This window comes from Drosophila tropicalis, unplaced genomic scaffold, assembly GCF_018151085.1.
Source record: "Drosophila tropicalis isolate 14030-0801.00 unplaced genomic scaffold, ASM1815108v1 contig_896, whole genome shotgun sequence".
Lineage (NCBI taxonomy): Eukaryota > Metazoa > Arthropoda > Insecta > Diptera > Drosophilidae > Drosophila > Drosophila tropicalis.
In genome coordinates, this window is record NW_027173394.1 from 500,407 (window position 1) to 523,721 (window position 23,315).

The window sequence follows — 23,315 nt, forward strand, 5'->3', positions numbered from 1 at the left end:
AATTCTCTTTAAGTCGAAATACATTGGTATGCGCTATATTTAGTAGTATTGATAATATAATGTGTTCAACATTGCGAACTGAAAAAAAACATGCTGTTCGAATTAATAGTGGTTTGGACTCGTATAAGGATTAATATTTAAATACAATATTTTTTTAGTGCATGTAGTTTTTTAAGTTCAGCTGACTTTGCTAAAGAAAACCGAATTGTAATGGCCATACCATGGCTACATGAAGCGAAGTAAGAACGGCAAAGCTTCCAACAGCAGATTTAGATCTAGACCAGGGGTAGGCACAAAGAGAGCCAGCGCAAACTGTCAGTGTATGTGTGTATTTTACACTGCGAAAAATGAAAAGTGGATAAAATTTGGCTCAATCGCTCAAACCAGCACAATCGATGATCTGCTGCAAGAAAATAAATGAGAAAACAACCCCCAAATTAATTTTTTCATGTGCAGTTATTCAACAACGCGACATAGATGCGCTCGCGTCGAAATGCTGGAACAGACTAATTCTGTTTTTACGCTCTCAAGTGCACTTCGTGTTGACTTCGGCATGCACACAGATGGTAAAACGATCATATGCCGAAGAAAAGTGCCTGCACGGGCTATGGGTGCCTACCTCTGATCTAGACCGAAGCCGGGCACGAAAATTTTATTTGAGATCCAGAGCAACGGATGCCGAGTTTTATGATGGGTCATAATCGAAGTTTTTTGGTCGAGCGACCGTTTGTAGGCTTTGCCGCCTACACTAACTTTAAAGAGGTCAAAATGTAGACAAACAAATTTAAAAATAATATAAAATAACTGATGTACGTACATACATAGGTATGTATGTGAAAGCATAAAAGTATGTTAAGTAAGTGAAGAAAGTACCCCATTTAAACTTTTATTTCATTTATGTATGTATTCTTCGACTAAACTGTTATCTATCGATTTTAAAATCGTATTTTTTTAGCTTTATCGTGTTTTTGTGATTTTTTATGTAAATTAAGATTAAACTTGTAACTTTTTGTTGGAATAAAAATTAATAATTTGAATGTGTTGTTTCCCATTGCACACACAGTAAGCACATATGTATGTACATACATACATACATATTTACATACATACATATGTAAAATTAAACAAAATTAAATGGAATTTTTAAATATATTTATGTACACATCTATTTATATTCGTTCACTTGCACGTGTGAACATGTACACATATACATACATATATGTATTTACGAATCGGATAAGTAAAATATTTACTGTTGATTTTTAGTTAACTTTATAGTTTAAAATGACTTCATCTATTCACTGATGTACGAAATCGATTTTTCAAGCCTATCTACACTTCTAAGTCAATATTTTCAACTTCACAGAATTTTTAACAAGTAATTTATAACAAAGTAGGTGTACACAGTACAAAATATAGTGATATTTTTTACAAGTTTTTTGTCCAAATTTATGAATTCAATTAATTAAAAATAGTACACAAATACGCTCTAGCTGAGTCCACTAACTTGTTATTTTTAGTGATGTGAAACATTACACACATTACATACTGTGACGAATTCTTAAGAGCAGTAATGTGCATGATAATTGGGTTTTTTATCGATCGAACGGTCGTTATTGGGAACAATGGAAATCGAATTAAGTAATAAAAATTTGTCATTATACCCGATTCCCACTAACAACAATTCATCATTTCTATATGTAACCGTGTATTTGGCATTCGCTGTGCCGAATTTTACAATACGTTTCACAATCTAAATAAGGCTTTCTGTAATAAACGGGTTACACTTGGTTTGGAGTTTTAGAAATTAACACGTCAGTTCCGTCTGGTGGTAATATTCAGATTGATTTTTATTCCAAAAATATTCTTTTGCTTAAATTATTATTACATGTATATTCTTATGCTGCGACTTAGGCGACAGCTACAAAAGAGAGGGAGAGTGTCAGTACATACATATATATTATTTGGAAATTCGGGGATATGTGGTATTATAGTTGCTACCTAGCCCCTAGCCTGAGACTCACAGAATTCGAGAGAATAATTGACTCCATCGCCGCTGATGCTAGTTCAAAGAAAAATGTTATAATATATTACATGATTGAAACGCTTGGTCTGAAGAATGGGGCAGCAGTTCATCTTATGCTAGGGATAGAACGCTTCTCGAGTCCTGCGCGATCCTCGATATTGCTGTGCTAAACACTGGATACGTTTAGCAGGGCGGGATACGGCTCTGTAATCGATGTTTTATTCACAAGTGCCTGTCTTTTCCCCCACTCAATCTGCAAACTATGCGATTTTTACACTGGTAGGGATCACCTGGCCATTATATGCTCCATCAATAGAAGCGCACTCCAAAGGCCCAACCACCCGCGAACAGATCAAGGAGGCCAGTCATTCCGCGTGGACACTCTTAATCCATCGACTTTTGCGTCGGCACTCAGCATTCCGCGACTAGACGGCGATGCAACAAGTCAGGCGGACACCATTATGGACGCAGTGGGGGCGGCATGCAACGCTACCATGAAGGCCCGAAGAAGTCATAGCCGACATCGAGCCCCTGTCTACTGGTGGGATAAGAACATTGCGGAGGCAAGAAAAAAGTGTCTTCGTGCTAGAAGGCTCTACCAAAGATCGCGTGGCAGATCGGAGTTCTTGCTGCTGCAAGCAGAATTTGCAGCCAGAAGAAGGGACTTCAAAGAAATTATTAAGTCGCGAAAAAAACCTGTTTTCTCGAACTTTGCGACTCAATAGAAAATGACCCCTGGAGCTTGGCCTATAAAGTAGCCATGAAAAAGCTTAGTGCTGTTAAGCCGGCGGTTTCATATGAAGGGGGCATGGCTATGATTGTGGAAACTCTGTTTCCGGGCACCTCATCAATAGGCCCATAAAAGATGCAGCATACTGCTTCGCCAGTAGATTGGCCCATTACTGGAGAAGAGGTGTTAGTGGCGGGAGCGAGGCTGCAAAACGACAAGGCTCATGGCATCCCCAACAAGGCCCTAAAAGTAGCCATTGACCTACAATCCGAAAGATTTGCAGAAGTTTTTAACTCTTGCATGGATGAAGGTACATTTCCGGACAGATGGAAAAGGCAGAATCTGGTACTGATTCCAAAGCCAAACAAACCTGTAGAAGACCCCTCTGGATATAGGCCAATTTGTTTTCAGGATGCCGCAGGCAACATTTTTGAGAGGCTACTCAGCACCAGACTAGAGGCAGCAATTAAAGCGGCTGGCGACCTCTCGCTTATGCAATTTGGATTCCGCAGAGCTATGTCTACTGTTGATGCCATAAAATCTGTCGTCGACACTGCTGCCAAGGCTATGGAGGGGCAACGATGGAAGGGAGGGCAAAAGCAGTATTGCCTTGTCACCACGCTGGACGTTAAAAATGCTTTGCAGGGTCGGCGCCTGCTTCTGATGAATGTCATGAAGTCCACTATGCTCTATGGGGCACCAGCCGGGGCTAAGGCCATGACGGTCAAAACAGAGTCTGTTGCGACTTTCGCACAATATCAGACTATGCCGCTCTTGTTATAGCAGGTATGAAGACCATCGATCTGTTAGCACATGAAGCACAACGCATGTATGCCACTGAGATGGAGTCAGCGCCGAGTCCTGCTGAGCTAAAGGTGGTTAAGGCTGTGGCTCGTCAGGAAAGCTGGGCAACTTTGCTGGACCAACTCGATGAAGGGCAGGTGGACATTCAGGCTTATTCCCGATCTGAAAAAGTGGCTGCAACGGAAGCACGGCGAGGTAACTTTTGCGATGCTTTGGGGAATATCTCTACAAATTTGGTCACCAGGCAAATGCGGAATGCACTTGGTGCGGAAACGGTAAGTCGATAAACCAACCAAATTGGACAGCTTTTTGCACCTTTGCGGCACAGGTGATCTGCAAACTACGCACGCGCGAAAGGCAGCGCAACACAGGCGTGGTCTGAGAAATCCACAACCTTCTCCCCCACACATCCTGCGATGCAATGCCCCCAGGCGATCCTGCAGTCTACCATATCTACAATCTCTCATTTTCTTCTTCTTTGATCAAAACTACTTTTCTTTGTTGCCCACTGTTTTCTTTTTTTCTTAACCTATTTGTAATTCCTTTTTCCAAAATAAACGGATTAAAAAAAAAATACATATATGTATGAACATGCTTGGCTGTATATTTGTGTGAATATGATTATGTGAATATATCAATGTATACATATAAACATATTCAAGTGCACACTTATATATGATTGCGTACATATTTTATTGTTTATACTTGCAACAAAGTGTTACAAGTTGAGCTCTTTGTGTTGAATGATTTTTGGAATTAATATACTACAGTTCTTTTCTCAGGCGGATCGATAGACCTTTATTTTAATATTTTGCGAACGAAATACTAAATTTGTCATTCATTGGTGAAAATGTGCCAATCATAGCGAAAATTTAAACAAAAAACAACCAGAAAAACACAAAACGAAAAACAAATTTCTGCCCAAAATTTTCCTTGCAGAGTTTTAACTTGTCAAAGACGGACTTTGTAAGGCATCGAACTTTCAAAGGCATCGAACTTTCGACCATAAAACTACATATGTATGTATATGTCTATGTTTCACGGTCCCTTCAACAGCGTTCCAACTAAATTGAATCTACACATAATATTAAATGATTTTTGAATACATATATATAAGAACCCTTCTGCAGAATTATTTTCAATGAAGAAATAGTAAAACTGCATATGTGGTTTGCTTATTACCTTCTTAAAATTTAAGTCATTTTTTTCGTTTAGGAGTTTTCCCGTCGAGTCTAGGCAAATGCGTCTGTAGGCAGAGGGCTCTCCCATTTGTTTTCCTGGTTTAGGCAACAGCACTAGGTTCTGCTGCTTATATAGGTCGGAGAATATGCCGTCGTTGAAACATTTGGTGAAGCTTTTTTTTTTTTTTTTTTTTTAGGCTTAATATATATTTGTTGAAGCTACTCTTAAATTAGAGACTACCGACAAGTTTGAGATATTTTTCTTAATCTAGTACTTAAGATTGTTCACGCCACTGGGTGAACAGCAGTGAGCGGCGAAGAGCAGTGAGGAGTGAGGAGGGTTTTTTGATCCTCGGCATCTACGGTCACACCAGGAGGGGTGACTTGATTTTTCCAATAGGCATCGCCATTTAATCTAATACGAGATTTCAACCCGAACACACGTTCTTTTCTTGTGATTTGCTTTTACTTTTTTCGATCGTAATTTTCCCAACCCGCATCCATCTCGTGTGTGTCAGGACATATTGTAAAGTAATATCAATAAATATAGATTAGTTTAATACGAAGTCCTCGCGCGTTTTAATTACTTACTACAGCAGACCAAAAAACCCCCTTTTTTGCATATGGTACAATATACTAGTACAAAATATTTGGGCGCGACGATTAGTTGTTTACGGCGAAGCCCTTTACACTAATTCAGCTGGCGCCCATGGGTATGCACACAAAAAAAGGTGGAATCTGCAGTTGCAAGCTTTGCCGTTCTTTTTTCGCTTCATGTAGTTTGAATTCTCAACTACTTTTAGCGTTGAAGATATGGTATGGCCATTACAATTGTGGATTCTTTAGCGAAGTCTGCTGATGATAGAACTTGGTGGTTCTTGAAATAGCTATACAGACAACCTGCTCACCTTTTGTGCTGCCTAGAATTTAAAAACTTACAAATAAATCAGTAAGAGTGACCTGAAACCCCGCTCAAACAAAGTTTTTTGATTAACATCAATAAGGTCGAAATCTAGACAAATACTAAAAACGGAAGGCCCGCCGTTTTACACTTGCTGTAAAAAACCCTCTTTTTTGCATATAGTACAATATACTATTACAAAATATTTGGGCGCGACGATTAGTTGGTTAAGGCGAAGCCCTTTACACTAATTCAGCTGGCGCCCATGGGTATGCACACAAAAAAAGGTGGAATCTGCAGTTGCAAGCTTTGCCGTTCTTTTTTCGCTTCATGTAGTTTGAATTCTCAACTACTTTTAGCGTTGAAGATATGGTATGGCCATTACAATTGTGGATTCTTTAGCGAAGTCTGCTGATGATAGAACTTGGTGGTTCTTGAAATAGCTATACAGACAACCTGCTCACCTTTTGTGCTGCCTAGAATTTAAAAACTTACAAATAAATCAGTAAGAGTGACCTGAAGCCCCGCTCAAACAAAGTTTTTTGATTAACATCAATAAGGTGGAAATCTAGACAAATACCAAAAACGGAAGGCCCGCCGTTTTACACTTGCTGTAAAAAACCCTCTTTTTTGCATATAGTACAATATACTATTACAAAATATTTGGGCGCGACGATTAGTTGGTTAAGGCGAAGCCCTTTACACTAATTCAGCTGGCGCCCATGGGTATGCACACAAAAAAAAGGTGGAATCTGCAGTTGCAAGCTTTGCCGTTCTTTTTTCGCTTCATGTAGTTTGAATTCTCAACTACTTTTAGCGTTGAAGATATGGTATGGCCATTACAATTGTGGATTCTTTAGCGAAGTCTGCTGATGATAGAACTAGGTGGTTCTTGAAATAGCTATACAGACAACCTGCTCACCTTTTGTGCTGCCTAGAATTTAAAAACTTAAAAATAAATCAGTAAGAGTGACCTGAAGCCCCGCTCAAACAAAGTTTTTTGATTAACATCAATAAGGTCGAAATCTAGACAAATACTAAAAACAGAAGGCCCGCCGTTTTACACTTGCTGTAAAAAACCCTCTTTTTTGCATATAGTACTATATACTATTACAAAATATTTGGGCGCGACGATTAGTTGGTTAAGGCGAAGCCCCATGGGTATGCACACAAAAAAAGGTGGAATCTGCAGTTGCAAGCTTTGCCGTTCTTTTTTCGCTTCATGTAGTTTGAATTCTCAACTACTTTTAGCGTTGAAGATATGGTATGGCCATTACAATTGTGGATTCTTTAGCGAAGTCTGCTGATGATAGAACTAGGTGGTTCTTGAAATAGCTTTACAGACAACCTGCTCACCTTTTGTGCTGCCTAGAATTTAAAAACTTACAAATAAATCAGTAAGAGTGGCCTGAAGCCCCGCTCAAACAAAGTTTTTTGATTAACATCAATAAGGTCGAAATCTAGACAAATACCAAAAACGGAAGGCCCGCCGTTTTACACTTGCTGTAAAAAACCCTCTTTTTTGCATATAGTACAATATACTATTACAAAATATTTGGGCGCGACGATTAGTTGGTTAAGGCGAAGCCCTTTACACTAATTCAGCTGGCGCCCATGGGTATGCACACAAAAAAAGGTGGAATCTGCAGTTGCAAGCTTTGCCGTTCTTTTTTCGCTTCATGTAGTTTGAATTCTCAGCTACTTCTAGCGTTGAAGATATGGTATGGCCATTATAATTGTGGATTCTTTAGCGAAGTCTGCTGATGATAGAACTTGGTGGTTCTTGAAATAGCTATACAGACAACCTGCTCACCTTTTGTGCTGCCTACAATTTAAAAACTTACAAATAAATCAGTAAGAGTGACCTGAAGCCCCGCTCAAACAAAGTTTTTTGATTAACATCAATAAGGTCGAAATCTAGACAAATACCAAAAACGGAAGGCCCGCCGTTTAACACTTGCTGTAAAAAACCCTCTTTTTTGCATATAGTACAATATACTATTACAAAATATTTGGGCGCGACGATTAGTTGGTTAAGGCGAAGCCCTTTACACTAATTCAGCTGGCGCCCATGGGTATGCACACAAAAAAAGGTGGAATCTGCAGTTGCAAGCTTTGCCGTTCTTTTTTCGCTTCATGTAGTTTGAATTCTCAACTACTTTTAGCGTTGAAGATATGGTATGGCCATTACAATTGTGGATTCTTTAGCGAAGTCTGCTGATGATAGAACTTGGTGGTTCTTGAAATAGCTATACAGACAACCTGCTCACCTTTTGTGCTGCCAGAATTTAAAAACTTACAAATAAATCAGTAAGAGTGACCTGAAACCCCGCTCAAACAAAGTTTTTTGATTAACATCAATAAGGTCGAAATCTAGACAAATACTAAAAACGGAAGGCCCGTCGTTTTACACTTGCTGTAAAAAACCCTCTTTTTTGCATATAGTACAATATACTATTACAAAATATTTGGGCGCGACGATTAGTTGGTTAAGGCGAAGCCCTTTACACTAATTCAGCTGGCGCCCATGGGTATGCACACAAAAAAAGGTGGAATCTGCAGTTGCAAGCTTTGCCGTTCTTTTTTCGCTTCATGTAGTTTGAATTCTCAACTACTTTTAGCGTTGAAGATATGGTATGGCCATTACAATTGTGGATTCTTTAGCGAAGTCTGCTGATGATAGAACTAGGTGGTTCTTGAAATAGCTATACAGACAACCTGCTCACCTTTTGTGCTGCCTAGAATTTAAAAACTTAAAAATAAATCAGTAAGAGTGACCTGAAGCCCCGCTCAAACAAAGTTTTTTGATTAACATCAATAAGGTCGAAATCTAGACAAATACCAAAAACGGAAGGCCCGCCGTTTTACACTTGCTGTAAAAAACCCTCTTTTTTGCATATAGTACAATATACTATTACAAAATATTTGGGCGCGACGATTAGTTGGTTAAGGCGAAGCCCTTTACACTAATTCAGCTGGCGCCCATGGGTATGCACACAAAAAAAAGGTGGAATCTGCAGTTGCAAGCTTTGCCGTTCTTTTTTCGCTTCATGTAGTTTGAATTCTCAACTACTTTTAGCGTTGAAGATATGGTATGGCCATTACAATTGTGTATTCTTTAGCGAAGTCTGCTGATGATAGAACTTGGTGGTTCTTGAAATAGCTATACAGACAACCTGCTCACCTTTTGTGCTGCCTAGAATTTAAAAACTTACAAATAAATCAGTAAGAGTGACCTGAAGCCCCGCTCAAACAAAGTTTTTTGATTAACATCAATAAGGTCGAAATCTAGACAAATACCAAAAACGGAAGGCCCGCCGTTTTACACTTGCTGTAAAAAACCCTCTTTTTTGCATATAGTACAATATACTATTACAAAATATTTGGGCGCGACGATTAGTTGGTTAAGGCGAAGCCCTTTACACTAATTCAGCTGGCGCCCATGGGTATGCACACAAAAAAAGGTGGAATCTGCAGTTGCAAGCTTTGCCGTTCTTTTTTCGCTTCATGTAGTTTGAATTCTCAACTACTTTTAGCGTTGAAGATATGGTATGGCCATTACAATTGTGGATTCTTTAGCGAAGTCTGCTGATGATAGAACTTGGTGGTTCTTGAAATAGCTATACAGACAACCTGCTCACCTTTTGTGCTGCCTAAAATTTAAAAACTTACAAATAAATCAGTAAGAGTGACCTGAAGCCCCGCTCAAACAAAGTTTTTTGATTAACATCAATAAGGTGGAAATCTAGACAAATACCAAAAACGGAAGGCCCGCCGGTTAACACTTGCTGTAAAAAACCCTCTTTTTTGCATATAGTACAATATACTATTACAAAATATTTGGGCGCGACGATTAGTTGGTTAAGGCGAAGCCCTTTACACTAATTCAGCTGGCGCCCATGGGTATGTACACAAAAAAAGGTGGAATCTGCAGTTGCAAGCTTTGCCGTTCTTTTTTCGCTTCATGTAGTTTGAATTCTCAACTACTTTTAGCGTTGAAGATATGGTATGGCCATTACAATTGTGGATTCTTTAGCGAAGTCTGCTGATGATAGAACTTGGTGGTTCTTGAAATAGCTATACAGACAACCTGCTCACCTTTTGTGCTGCCTAGAATTTAAAAACTTACAAATAAATCAGTAAGAGTGACCTGAAACCCCGCTCAAACAAAGTTTTTTGATTAACATCAATAAGGTCGAAATCTAGACAAATACCAAAAACGGAAGGCCCGCCGTTTTACACTTGCTGTAAAAAACCCCTTTTTTGCATATAGTACAATATACTATTACAAAATATTTGGGCGCGACGATTAGTTGGTAAAGCCGAAGCCCTTTACACTAATTCAGTTGGCGCCCATGGGTATGCACACAAAAAAAGGTGGAATCTGCAGTTGCAAGCTTTGCCGTTCTTTTTTCGCTTCATGTAGTTTGAATTCTCAACTACTTTTAGCGTTGAAGATATGGTATGGCCATTACAATTGTGGATTCTTTAGCGAAGTCTGCTGATGATAGAACTTGGTGGTTCTTGAAATAGCTATACAGACAACCTGCACACCTTTTGTGCTGCCTAGAATTTAAAAACTTACAAATAAATCAGTAAGAGTGACCTGAAGCCCCGCCCAAACAAAGTTTTTTGATTAACATCAATAAGGTCGAAATCTAGACAAATACCAAAAACGGAAGGCCCGCCGGTTTACACTTGCTGTAAAAAACCCTCTTTTTTGCATATAGTACAATATACTATTACAAAATATTTGGGCGCGACGATTAGTTGGTTAAGGCGAAGCCCTTTACACTAATTCAGCTGGCGCCCATGGGTATGCACACAAAAAAAAGGTGGAATCTGCAGTTGCAAGCTTTGCCGTTCTTTTTTCGCTTCATGTAGTTTGAATTCTTAACTACTTCTAGCGTTGAAGATATGGTATGGCCATTACAATTGTGGATTCTTTAGCGAAGTCTGCTGATGATAGAACTTGGTGGTTCTTGAAATAGCTATACAGACAACCTGCTCACCTTTTGTGCTGCCTAGAATTTAGAAACTTACAAATAAATCAGTAAGAGTGACCTGAAGCCCCGCTCAAACAAAGTTTTTTTATTAGCATCAATAAGGTCGAAATCTAGACAAATATGTAATGTAAAAAACCCTCTTTTTTGCATATAGTACAATATACTATTACAAAATATTTGGGCGCGACGATTAGTTGGTTAAGGCGAAGCCCTTTACACTAATTCAGCTGGCGCCCATGGGTATGCACACAAAAAAAGGTGGAATCTGCAGTTGCAAGCTTTGCCGTTCTTTTTTCGCTTCATGTAGTTTGAATTCTCAACTTCTTTTAGCGTTGAAGATATGGTATGGCCATTACAATTGTGGATTCTTTAGCGAAGTCTGCTGATGATAGAACTTGGTGGTTCTTGAAATAGCTATACAGACTACCTGCTCACCTTTTGTGCTGCCTAGAATTTAAAAACTTACAAATAAATCAGTAAGAGTGACCTGAAGCCCCGCTCAAACAAAGTTTTTTGATTAACATCAATAAGGTCGAAATCTAGACTAATACCAAAAACGGAAGGCCCGCCGTTTTACACTTGCTGTAAAAAACCCTCTTTTTTGCATATAGTACAATATACTATTACAAAATATTTGGGCGCGACGATTAGTTGGTTAAGGCGAAGCCCTTTACACTAATTCAGCTGGCGCCCATGGGTATGCACACAAAAAAAAGGTGGAATCTGCAGTTGCAAGCTTTGCCGTTCTTTTTTCGCTTCATGTAGTTTGAATTCTCAACTACTTTTAGCGTTGAAGATATGGTATGGCCATTACAATTGTGGATTCTTTAGCGAAGTCTGCTGATGATAGAACTTGGTGGTTCTTGAAATAGCTATACAGACAACCTGCTCACCTTTTGTGCTGCCTAGAATTTAAAAACTTACAAATAAATCAGTAAGAGTGACCTGAAGCCCCGCTCAAACAAAGTTTTTTGATTAACATCAATAAGGTCGAAATCTAGACAAATACCAAAAACGGAAGGCCCGCCGTTTTACACTTGCTGTAAAAAACCCCTTTTTTGCATATAGTACAATATACTATTACAAAATATTTGGGCGCGACGATTAGTTGGTAAAGCCGAAGCCCTTTACACTAATTCAGCTGGCGCCCATGGGTATGCACACAAAAAAAGGTGGAATCTGCAGTTGCAAGCTTTGCCGTTCTTTTTTCGCTTCATGTAGTTTGAATTCTCAACTACTTTTAGCGTTGAAGATATGGTATGGCCATTACAATTGTGGATTCTTTAGCGAAGTCTGCTGATGATAGAACTTGGTGGTTCTTGAAATAGCTATACAGACAACCTGCACACCTTTTGTGCTGCCTAAAATTTAAAAACTTACAAATAAATCAGTAAGAGTGACCTGAAGCCCCGCTCAAACAAAGTTTTTTGATTAACATCAATAAGGTCGAAATCTAGACAAATACCAAAAACGGAAGGCCCGCCGTTTTACACTTGCTGTAAAAAACCCTCTTTTTTGCATATAGTACAATATACTATTACAAAATATTTGGGCGCGACGATTAGTTGGTTAAGGCGAAGCCCTTTACACTAATTCAGCTGGCGCCCATGGGTATGCACACAAAAAAAGGTGGAATCTGCAGTTGCAAGCTTTGCCGTTCTTTTTTCGCTTCATGTAGTTTGAATTCTCAACTACTTTTAGCGTTGAAGATATGGTATGGCCATTACAATTGTGGATTCTTTAGCGAAGTCTGCTGATGATAGAACTTGGTGGTTCTTGAAATAGCTATACAGACAACCTGCACACCTTTTGTGCTGCCTAGAATTTAAAAACTTACAAATAAATCAGTAAGAGTGACCTGAAGCCCCGCTCAAACAAAGTTTTTTGATTAACATCAATAAGGTGGAAATCTAGACAAGTACCAAAAACGGAAGGCCCGCCGGTTAACACTTGCTGTAAAAAACCCTCTTTTTTGCATATAGTACAATATACTATTACAAAATATTTGGGCGCGACGATTAGTTGGTTAAGGCGAAGCCCTTTACACTAATTCAGCTGGCGCCCATGGGTATGCACACAAAAAAAGGTGGAATCTGCAGTTGCAAGCTTTGCCGTTCTTTTTTCGCTTCATGTAGTTTGAATTCTCAACTACTTTTAGCGTTGAAGATATGGTATGGCCATTACAATTGTGGATTCTTTAGCGAAGTCTGCTGATGATAGAACTTGGTGGTTCTTGAAATAGCTATACAGACAACCTGCACACCTTTTGTGCTGCCTAGAATTTAAAAACTTACAAATAAATCAGTAAGAGTGACCTGAAGCCCCGCTCAAACAAAGTTTTTTGATTAACATCAATAAGGTCGAAATCTAGACAAATACCAAAAACGGAAGGCCCGCCGGTTTACACTTGCTGTAAAAAACCCTCTTTTTTGCATATAGTACAATATACTATTACAAAATATTTGGGCGCGACGATTAGTTGGTTAAGGCGAAGCCCTTTACACTAATTCAGCTGGCGCCCATGGGTATGCACACAAAAAAAAGGTGGAATCTGCAGTTGCAAGCTTTGCCGTTCTTTTTTCGCTTCATGTAGTTTGAATTCTTAACTACTTTTAGCGTTGAAGATATGGTATGGCCATTACAATTGTGGATTCTTTAGCGAAGTCTGCTGATGATAGAACTTGGTGGTTCTTGAAATAGCTATACAGACAACCTGCTCACCTTTTGTGCTGCCTAGAATTTAGAAACTTACAAATAAATCAGTAAGAGTGACCTGAAGCCCCGCTCAAACAAAGTTTTTTGATTAGCATCAATAAGGTCGAAATCTAGACAAATATGTAATGTAAAAAACCCTCTTTTTTGCATATAGTACAATATACTATTACAAAATATTTGGGCGCGACGATTAGTTGGTTAAGGCGAAGCCCTTTACACTAATTCAGCTGGCGCCCATGGGTATGCACACAAAAAAAGGTGGAATCTGCAGTTGCAAGCTTTGCCGTTCTTTTTTCGCTTCATGTAGTTTGAATTCTCAACTTCTTTTAGCGTTGAAGATATGGTATGGCCATTACAATTGTGGATTCTTTAGCGAAGTCTGCTGACGATAGAACTTGGTGGTTCTTGAAATAGCTATACAGACTACCTGCTCACCTTTTGTGCTGCCTAGAATTTAAAAACTTACAAATAAATCAGTAAGAGTGACCTGAAGCCCCGCTCAAACAAAGTTTTTTGATTAACATCAATAAGGTCGAAATCTAGACTAATACCAAAAACGGAAGGCCCGCCGTTTTACACTTGCTGTAAAAAACCCTCTTTTTTGCATATAGTACAATATACTATTACAAAATATTTGGGCGCGACGATTAGTTGGTTAAGGCGAAGCCCTTTACACTAATTCAGCTGGCGCCCATGGGTATGCACACAAAAAAAAGGTGGAATCTGCAGTTCCAAGCTTTGCCGTTCTTTTTTCGCTTCATGTAGTTTGAATTCTCAACTACTTTTAGCGTTGAAGATATGGTATGGCCATTACAATTGTGGATTCTTTAGCGAAGTCTGCTGATGATAGAACTTAGTGGTTCTTGAAATAGCTATACAGACAACCTGCTCACCTTTTGTGCTGCCTAGAATTTAAAAACTTACAAATAAATCAGTAAGAGTCACCTGAAGCCCCGCTCAAACAAAGTTTTTTGATTAACATCAATAAGGTCGAAATCTAGACAAATATCAAAAACGGAAGGCCCGCCGTTTTACACTTGCTGTAAAAAACCCCCTTTTTTGCATATAGTACAATATACTATTACAAAATATTTGGGCGCGACGATTAGTTGGTAAAGCCGAAGCCCTTTACACTAATTCAGCTGGCGCCCATGGGTATGCACACAAAAAAAGGTGGAATCTGCAGTTGCAAGCTTTGCCGTTCTTTTTTCGCTTCATGTAGTTTGAATTCTCAACTACTTTTAGCGTTGAAGATATGGTATGGCCATTACAATTGTGGATTCTTTAGCGAAGTCTGCTGATGATAGAACTTGGTGGTTCTTGAAATAGCTATACAGACAACCTGCACACCTTTTGTGCTGCCTAAAATTTAAAAACTTACAAATAAATCAGTAAGAGTGACCTGAAGCCCCGCTCAAACAAAGTTTTTTGATTAACATCAATAAGGTCGAAATCTAGACAAATACCAAAAACGGAAGGCCCGCCGTTTTACACTTGCTGTAAAAAACCCTCTTTTTTGCATATAGTACAATATACTATTACAAAATTTTTGGGCGCGACGATTAGTTGGTTAAGGCGAAGCCCTTTACACTAATTCAGCTGGCGCCTATGGGTATGCACACAAAAAAAGGTGGAATCTGCAGTTGCAAGCTTTGCCGTTCTTTTTTCGCTTCATGTAGTTTGAATTCTCAACTACTTTTAGCGTTGAAGATATGGTATGGCCATTACAATTGTGGATTCTTTAGCGAAGTCTGCTGATGATAGAACTTGGTGGTTCTTGAAATAGCTATACAGACAACCTGCTCACCTTTTGTGCTGCCAGAATTTAAAAACTTACAAATAAATCAGTAAGAGTGACCTGAAGCCCCGCTCAAACAAAGTTTTTTGATTAACATCAATAAGGTCGAAATCTAGACAAATACTAAAAACGGAAGGCCCGCCGTTTTACACTTGCTGTAAAAAACCCTCTTTTTTGCATATAGTACAATATACTATTACAAAATATTTGGGCGCGACGATTAGTTGGTTAAGGCGAAGCCCTTTACACTAATTCAGCTGGCGCCCATGGGTATGCACACAAAAAAAGGTGGAATCTGCAGTTGCAAGCTTTGCCGTTCTTTTTTCGCTTCATGTAGTTTGAATTCTCAACTTCTTTTAGCGTTGAAGATATGGTATGGCCATTACAATTGTGGATTCTTTAGCGAAGTCTGCTGATGATAGAACTTGGTGGTTCTTGAAATAGCTATACAGACTACCTGCTCACCTTTTGTGCTGCCTAGAATTTAAAAACTTACAAATAAATCAGTAAGAGTGACCTGAAGCCCCGCTCAAACAAAGTTTTTTGATTAACATCAATAAGGTCGAAATCTAGACTAATACCAAAAACGGAAGGCCCGCCGTTTTACACTTGCTGTAAAAAACCCCCCTTTTTGCATATAGTACAATATACTATTACAAAATATTTGGGCGCGACGATTAGTTGGTTAAGGCGAAGCCCTTTACACTAATTCAGCTGGCGCCCATGGGTATGCACACACAAAAAAAGGTGGAATCTGCAGTTCCAAGCTTTGCCGTTCTTTTTTCGCTTCATGTAGTTTGAATTCTCAACTACTTTTAGCGTTGAAGATATGGTATGGCCATTACAATTGTGGATTCTTTAGCGAAGTCTGCTGATGATAGAACTTGGTGGTTCTTGAAATAGCTATACAGACAACCTGCTCACCTTTTGTGCTGCCTAGAATTTAAAAACTTACAAATAAATCAGTAAGAGTCACCTGAAGCCCCGCTCAAACAAAGTTTTTTGATTAACATCAATAAGGTCGAAATCTAGACAAATACCAAAAACGGAAGGCCCGCCGTTTTACACTTGCTGTAAAAAACCCCCTTTTTTGCATATAGTACAATATACTATTACAAAATATTTGGGCGCGACGATTAGTTGGTAAAGCCGAAGCCCTTTACACTAATTCAGCTGGCGCCCATGGGTATGCACACAAAAAAAGGTGGAATCTGCAGTTGCAAGCTTTGCCGTTCTTTTTTCGCTTCATGTAGTTTGAATTCTCAACTACTTTTAGCGTTGAAGATATGGTATGGCCATTACAATTGTGGATTCTATAGCGAAGTCTGCTGATGATAGAACTTGGTGGTTCTTGAAATAGCTATACAGACAACCTGCACACCTTTTGTGCTGCCTAAAATTTAAAAACTTACAAATAAATCAGTAAGAGTGACCTGAAGCCCCGCTCAAACAAAGTTTTTTGATTAACATCAATAAGGTCGAAATCTAGACAAATACCAAAAACGGAAGGCCCGCCGTTTTACACTTGCTGTAAAAAACCCTCTTTTTTGCATATAGTACAATATACTATTACAAAATATTTGGGCGCGACGATTAGTTGGTTAAGGCGAAGCCCTTTACACTAATTCAGCTGGCGCCTATGGGTATGCACACAAAAAAAGGTGGAATCTGCAGTTGCAAGCTTTGCCGTTCTTTTTTCGCTTCATGTAGTTTGAATTCTCAACTACTTTTAGCGTTGAAGATATGGTATGGCCATTACAATTGTGGATTCTTTAGCGAAGTCTGCTGATGATAGAACTTGGTGGTTCTTGAAATAGCTATACAGACAACCTGCTCACCTTTTGTGCTGCCTAGAATTTAAAAACTTACAAATAAATCAGTAAGAGTGACCTGAAGCCCCGCTCAAACAAAGTTTTTTGATTAACATCAATAAGGTCGAAATCTAGACAAATACCAAAAACGGAAGGCCCGCCGTTTTACACTTGCTGTAAAAAACCCTCTTTTTTGCATATAGTACAATATACTATTACAAAATATTTGGGCGCGACGATTAGTTGGTTAAGGCGAAGCCCTTTACACTAATTCAGCTGGCGCCCATGGGTATGCACACAAAAAAAGGTGGAATCTGCAGTTGCAAGCTTTGCCGTTCTTTTTTCGCTTCATGTAGTTTGAATTCTCAACTACTTTTAGCGTTGAAGATATGGTATGGCCATTACAATTGTGGATTCTTTAGCGAAGTCTGCTGATGATAGAACTTGGTGGTTCTTGAAATAGCTATACAGACAACCTGCTCACCTTTTGTGCTGCCTAGAATTTAAAAACTTACAAATAAATCAGTAAGAGTGACCTGAAGCCCCGCTCAAACAAAGTTTTTTGATTAACATCAATAAGGTCGAAATCTAGACAAATACCAAAAACGGAAGGCCCGCCGTTTTACACTTGCTGTAAAAAACCCTCTTTTTTGCATATAGTACAATATACTATTACAAAATATTTGGGCGCGACGATTAGTTGGTTAAGGCGAAGCCCTTTACACTAATTCAGCTGGCGCCCATGGGTATGCACACAAAAAAAGGTGGAATCTGCAGTTGCAAGCTTTGCCGTTCTTTTTTCGCTTCATGTAGTTTGAATTCTCAACTACTTTTAGCGTTGAAGATATGGTATGGCCATTACAATTGTGGATTCTTTAGCGAAGTCTGCTGATGATAGAACTTGGTGGTTCTTGAAATAGCTATACAGACAACCTGCACACCTTTTGTGCTGCCTAGAATTTAAAAACTTACAAATAAATCAGTAAGAGTGACCTGAAGCCCCGCTCAAACAAAGTTTTTTGATTAACATCAATAAGGTCGAAATCTAGACAAATACCAAAAACGGAAGGCCCGCCGTTTTACACTTGCTGTAAAAAACCCTCTTTTTTGCATATAGTACAATATACTAATACATAATATTTGGGCACGACGATTAGTTGGTTAAGGCGAAGCCCTTTACACTAATTCAGCTGGCGCCCATGGGTATGCACACAAAAAAAAGGTGGAATCTGCAGTTGCAAGCTTTGCCGTTCTTTTTTCGCTTCATGTAGTTTGAATTCTCAACTACTTTTAGCGTTGAAGATATGGTATGGCCATTACAATTGTGGATTCTTTAGCGAAGTCTGCTGATGATAGAACTAGGTGGTTCTTGAAATAGCTATACAGACAACCTGCTCACCTTTTGTGCTGCCTAGAATTTAAAAACTTAAAAATAAATCAGTAAGAGTGACCTGAAGCCCCGCTCAAACAAAGTTTTTTGATTAACATCAATAAGGTCGAAATCTAGACAAATACAAAAAACAGAAGGCCCGCCGTTTTACACTTGCTGTAAAAAACCCTCTTTTTTGCATATAGTACTATATACTATTACAAAATATTTGGGCGCGACGATTAGTTGGTTAAGGCGAAGCCCTTTACACTAATTCAGCTGGCGCCCATGGGTATGCACACAAAAAAAGGTGGAATCTGCAGTTGCAAGCTTTGCCGTTCTTTTTTCGCTTCATGTAGTTTGAATTCTCAACTACTTTTAGCGTTGAAGATATGGTATGGCCATTACAATTGTGGATTCTTTAGCGAAGTCTGCTGATGATAGAACTAGGTGGTTCTTGAAATAGCTATACAGACAACCTGCTCACCTTTTGTGCTGCCTAGAATTTAAAAACTTAAAAATAAATCAGTAAGAGTGACCTGAAGCCCCGCTCAAACAAAGTTTTTTGATTAACATCAATAAGGTCGAAATCTAGACAAATACCAAAAACGGAAGGCCCGCCGTTTTACACTTGCTGTAAAAAACCCTCTTTTTTGCATATAGTACAATATACTATTACAAAATATTTGGGCGCGACGATTAGTTGGTTAAGGCGAAGCCCTTTACACTAATTCAGCTGGCGCCCATGGGTATGCACACAAAAAAAGGTGGAATCTGCAGTTGCAAGCTTTGCCGTTCTTTTTTCGCTTCATGTAGTTTGAATTCTCAACTACTTTTAGCGTTGAAGATATGGTATGGCCATTACAATTGTGGATTCTTTAGCGAAGTCTGCTGATGATAGAACTTGGTGGTTCTTGAAATAGCTATACAGACAACCTGCTCACCTTTTGTGCTGCCTAAAATTTAAAAACTTACAAATAAATCAGTAAGAGTGACCTGAAGCCCCGCTCAAACAAAGTTTTTTGATTAACATCAATAAGGTGGAAATCTAGACAAATACCAAAAACGGAAGGCCCGCCGGTTAACACTTGCTGTAAAAAACCCTCTTTTTTGCATATAGTACAATATACTATTACAAAATATTTGGGCGCGACGATTAGTTGGTTAAGGCGAAGCCCTTTACACTAATTCAGCTGGCGCCCATGGGTATGTACACAAAAAAAGGTGAAATCTGCAGTTGCAAGCTTTGCCGTTCTTTTTTCGCTTCATGTAGTTTGAATTCTCAACTACTTTTAGCGTTGAAGATATGGTATGGCCATTACAATTGTGGATTCTTTAGCGAAGTCTGCTGATGATAGAACTTGGTGGTTCTTGAAATAGCTATACAGACAACCTGCTCACCTTTTGTGCTGCCTAGAATTTAAAAACTTACAAATAAATCAGTAAGAGTGACCTGAAACCCCGCTCAAACAAAGTTTTTTGATTAACATCAATAAGGTCGAAATCTAGACAAATACCAAAAACGGAAGGCCCGCCGTTTTACACTTGCTGTAAAAAACCCCCTTTTTTGCATATAGTACAATATACTATTACAAAATATTTGGGCGCGACGATTAGTTGGTAAAGCCGAAGCCCTTTACACTAATTCAGTTGGCGCCCATGGGTATGCACACAAAAAAGGTGGAATCTGCAGTTGCAAGCTTTGCCGTTCTTTTTTCGCTTCATGTAGTTGGAATTCTCAACTACTTTTAGCGTTGAAGATATGGTATGGCCATTACAATTGTGGATTCTTTAGCGAAGTCTGCTGATGATAGAACTTGGTGGTTCTTGAAATAGCTATACAGACAACCTGCACACCTTTTGTGCTGCCTAGAATTTAAAAACTTACAAATAAATCAGTAAGAGTGACCTGAAGCCCCGCCCAAACAAAGTTTTTTGATTAACATCAATAAGGTCGAAATCTAGACAAATACCAAAAACGGAAGGCCCGCCTGTTTACACTTGCTGTAAAAAACCCTCTTTTTTGCATATAGTACAATATACTATTACAAAATATTTGGGCGCGACGATTAGTTGGTTAAGGCGAAGCCCTTTACACTAATTCAGCTGGCGCCCATGGGTATGCACACAAAAAAAAGGTGGAATCTGCAGTTGCAAACTTTGCCGTTCTTTTTTCGCTTCATGTAGTTTGAATTCTTAACTACTTTTAGCGTTGAAGATATGGTATGGCCATTACAATTGTGGATTCTTTAGCGAAGTCTGCTGATGATAGAACTTGGTGGTTCTTGAAATAGCTATACAGACAACCTGCTCACCTTTTGTGCTGCCTAGAATTTAGAAACTTACAAATAAATCAGTAAGAGTGACCTGAAGCCCCGCTCAAACAAAGTTTTTTTATTAGCATCAATAAGGTCGAAATCTAGACAAATATGTAATGTAAAAAACCCTCTTTTTTGCATATAGTACAATATACTATTACAAAATATTTGGGCGCGACGATTAGTTGGTTAAGGCGAAGCCCTTTACACTAATTCAGCTGGCGCCCATGGGTATGCACACAAAAAAAGGTGGAATCTGCAGTTGCAAGCTTTGCCGTTCTTTTTTCGCTTCATGTAGTTTGAATTCTCAACTTCTTTTAGCGTTGAAGATATGGTATGGCCATTACAATTGTGGATTCTTTAGCGAAGTCTGCTGATGATAGAACTTGGTGGTTCTTGAAATAGCTATACAGACTACCTGCTCACCTTTTGTGCTGCCTAGAATTTAAAAACTTACAAATAAATCAGTAAGAGTGACCTGAAGCCCCGCTCAAACAAAGTTTTTCGATTAACATCAATAAGGTCGAAATCTAGACTAATACCAAAAACGGAAGGCCCGCCGTTTTACACTTGCTGTAAAAAACCCTCTTTTTTGCATATAGTACAATATACTATTACAAAATATTTGGGCGCGACGATTAGTTGGTTAAGGCGAAGCCCTTTACACTAATTCAGCTGGCGCCCATGGGTATGCACACAAAAAAAAGGTGGAATCTGCAGTTGCAAGCTTTGCCGTTCTTTTTTCGCTTCATGTAGTTTGAATTCTCAACTACTTTTAGCGTTGAAGATATGGTATGGCCATTACAATTGTGGATTCTTTAGCGAAGTCTGCTGATGATAGAACTTGGTGGTTCTTGAAATAGCTATACAGACAACCTGCTCACCTTTTGTGCTGCCTAGAATTTAAAAACTTACAAATAAATCAGTAAGAGTGACCTGAAGCCCCGCTCAAACAAAGTTTTTTGATTAACATCAATAAGGTCGAAATCTAGACAAATACCAAAAACGGAAGGCCCGCCGTTTTACACTTGCTGTAAAAAACCCCCTTTTTTGCATATAGTACAATATACTATTACAAAATATTTGGGCGCGACGATTAGTTGGTAAAGCCGAAGCCCTTTACACTAATTCAGCTGGCGCCCATGGGTATGCACACAAAAAAAAGGTGGAATCTGCAGTTGCAAGCTTTGCCGTTCTTTTTTCGCTTCATGTAGTTTGAATTCTCAACTACTTTTAGCGTTGAAGATATGGTATGGCCATTACAATTGTGGATTCTTTAGCGAAGTCTGCTGATGATAGAACTTGGTGGTTCTTGAAATAGCTATACAGACAACCTGCACACCTTTTGTGCTGCCTAAAATTTAAAAACTTACAAATAAATCAGTAAGAGTGACCTGAAGCCCCGCTCAAACAAAGTTTTTTGATTAACATCAATAAGGTCGAAATCTAGACAAATACCAAAAACGGAAGGCCCGCCGTTTTACACTTGCTGTAAAAAACCCTCTTTTTGCATATAGTACAATATACTATTACAAAATATTTGGGCGCGACGATTAGTTGGTTAAGGCGAAGCCCTTTACACTAATTCAGCTGGCGCCCATGGGTATGCACACAAAAAAAGGTGGAATCTGCAGTTGCAAGCTTTGCCGTTCTTTTTTCGCTTCATGTAGTTTGAATTCTCAACTACTTTTAGCGTTGAAGATATGGTATGGCCATTACAATTGTGGATTCTTTAGCGAAGTCTGCTGATGATAGAACTTGGTGGTTCTTGAAATAGCTATACAGACAACCTGCACACCTTTTGTGCTGCCTAGAATTTAAAAACTTACAAATAAATCAGTAAGAGTGACCTGAAGCCCCGCTCAAACAAAGTTTTTTGATTAACATCAATAAGGTCGAAATCTAGACAAATACCAAAAACGGAAGGCCCGCCGGTTTACACTTGCTGTAAAAAACCCTCTTTTTTGCATATAGTACAATATACTATTACAAAATATTTGGGCGCGACGATTAGTTGGTTAAGGCGAAGCCCTTTACACTAATTCAGCTGGCGCCCATGGGTATGCACACAAAAAAAAGGTGGAATCTGCAGTTGCAAGCTTTGCCGTTCTTTTTTCGCTTCATGTAGTTTGAATTCTTAACTACTTTTAGCGTTGAAGATATGGTATGGCCATTACAATTGTGGATTCTTTAGCGAAGTCTGCTGATGATAGAACTTGGTGGTTCTTGAAATAGCTATACAGACAACCTGCTCACCTTTTGTGCTGCCTAGAATTTAGAAACTTACAAATAAATCAGTAAGAGTGACCTGAAGCCCCGCTCAAACAAAGTTTTTTGATTAGCATCAATAAGGTCGAAATCTAGACAAATATGTAATGTAAAAAACCCTCTTTTTTGCATATAGTACAATATACTATTACAAAATATTTGGGCGCGACGATTAGTTGGTTAAGGCGAAGCCCTTTACACTAATTCAGCTGGCGCCCATGGGTATGCACACAAAAAAAGGTGGAATCTGCAGTTGCAAGCTTTGCCGTTATTTTTTCGCTTCATGTAGTTTGAATTCTCAACTTCTTTTAGCGTTGAAGATATGGTATGGCCATTACAATTGTGGATTCTTTAGCGAAGTCTGCTGATGATAGAACTTGGTGGTTCT

General features: G+C 38.9%; 1 protein-coding gene across 3 annotated transcripts in view; it reads right to left on the reverse strand.

The window, feature by feature from the left end:
• Window positions 1-1,601, reverse strand: part of bsk (mitogen-activated protein kinase dJNK) — a 153,015-nt gene extending 151,414 nt beyond the window's left edge. Inside the window, exon 1 of one of the 3 annotated variants that reach the window (XM_068302068.1) lies at window positions 1,508-1,601. The gene's annotated coding sequence lies outside the window, so the exon portion shown is untranslated. Of the gene's footprint in view, window positions 1-1,215; window positions 1,389-1,507 lie in introns of those variants that run through there. The other 2 variants (XM_068302071.1, XM_068302070.1) reach the window with 2 other exon arrangements.
• Between the last annotated feature and the right edge of the window lie 21,714 nt (window positions 1,602-23,315).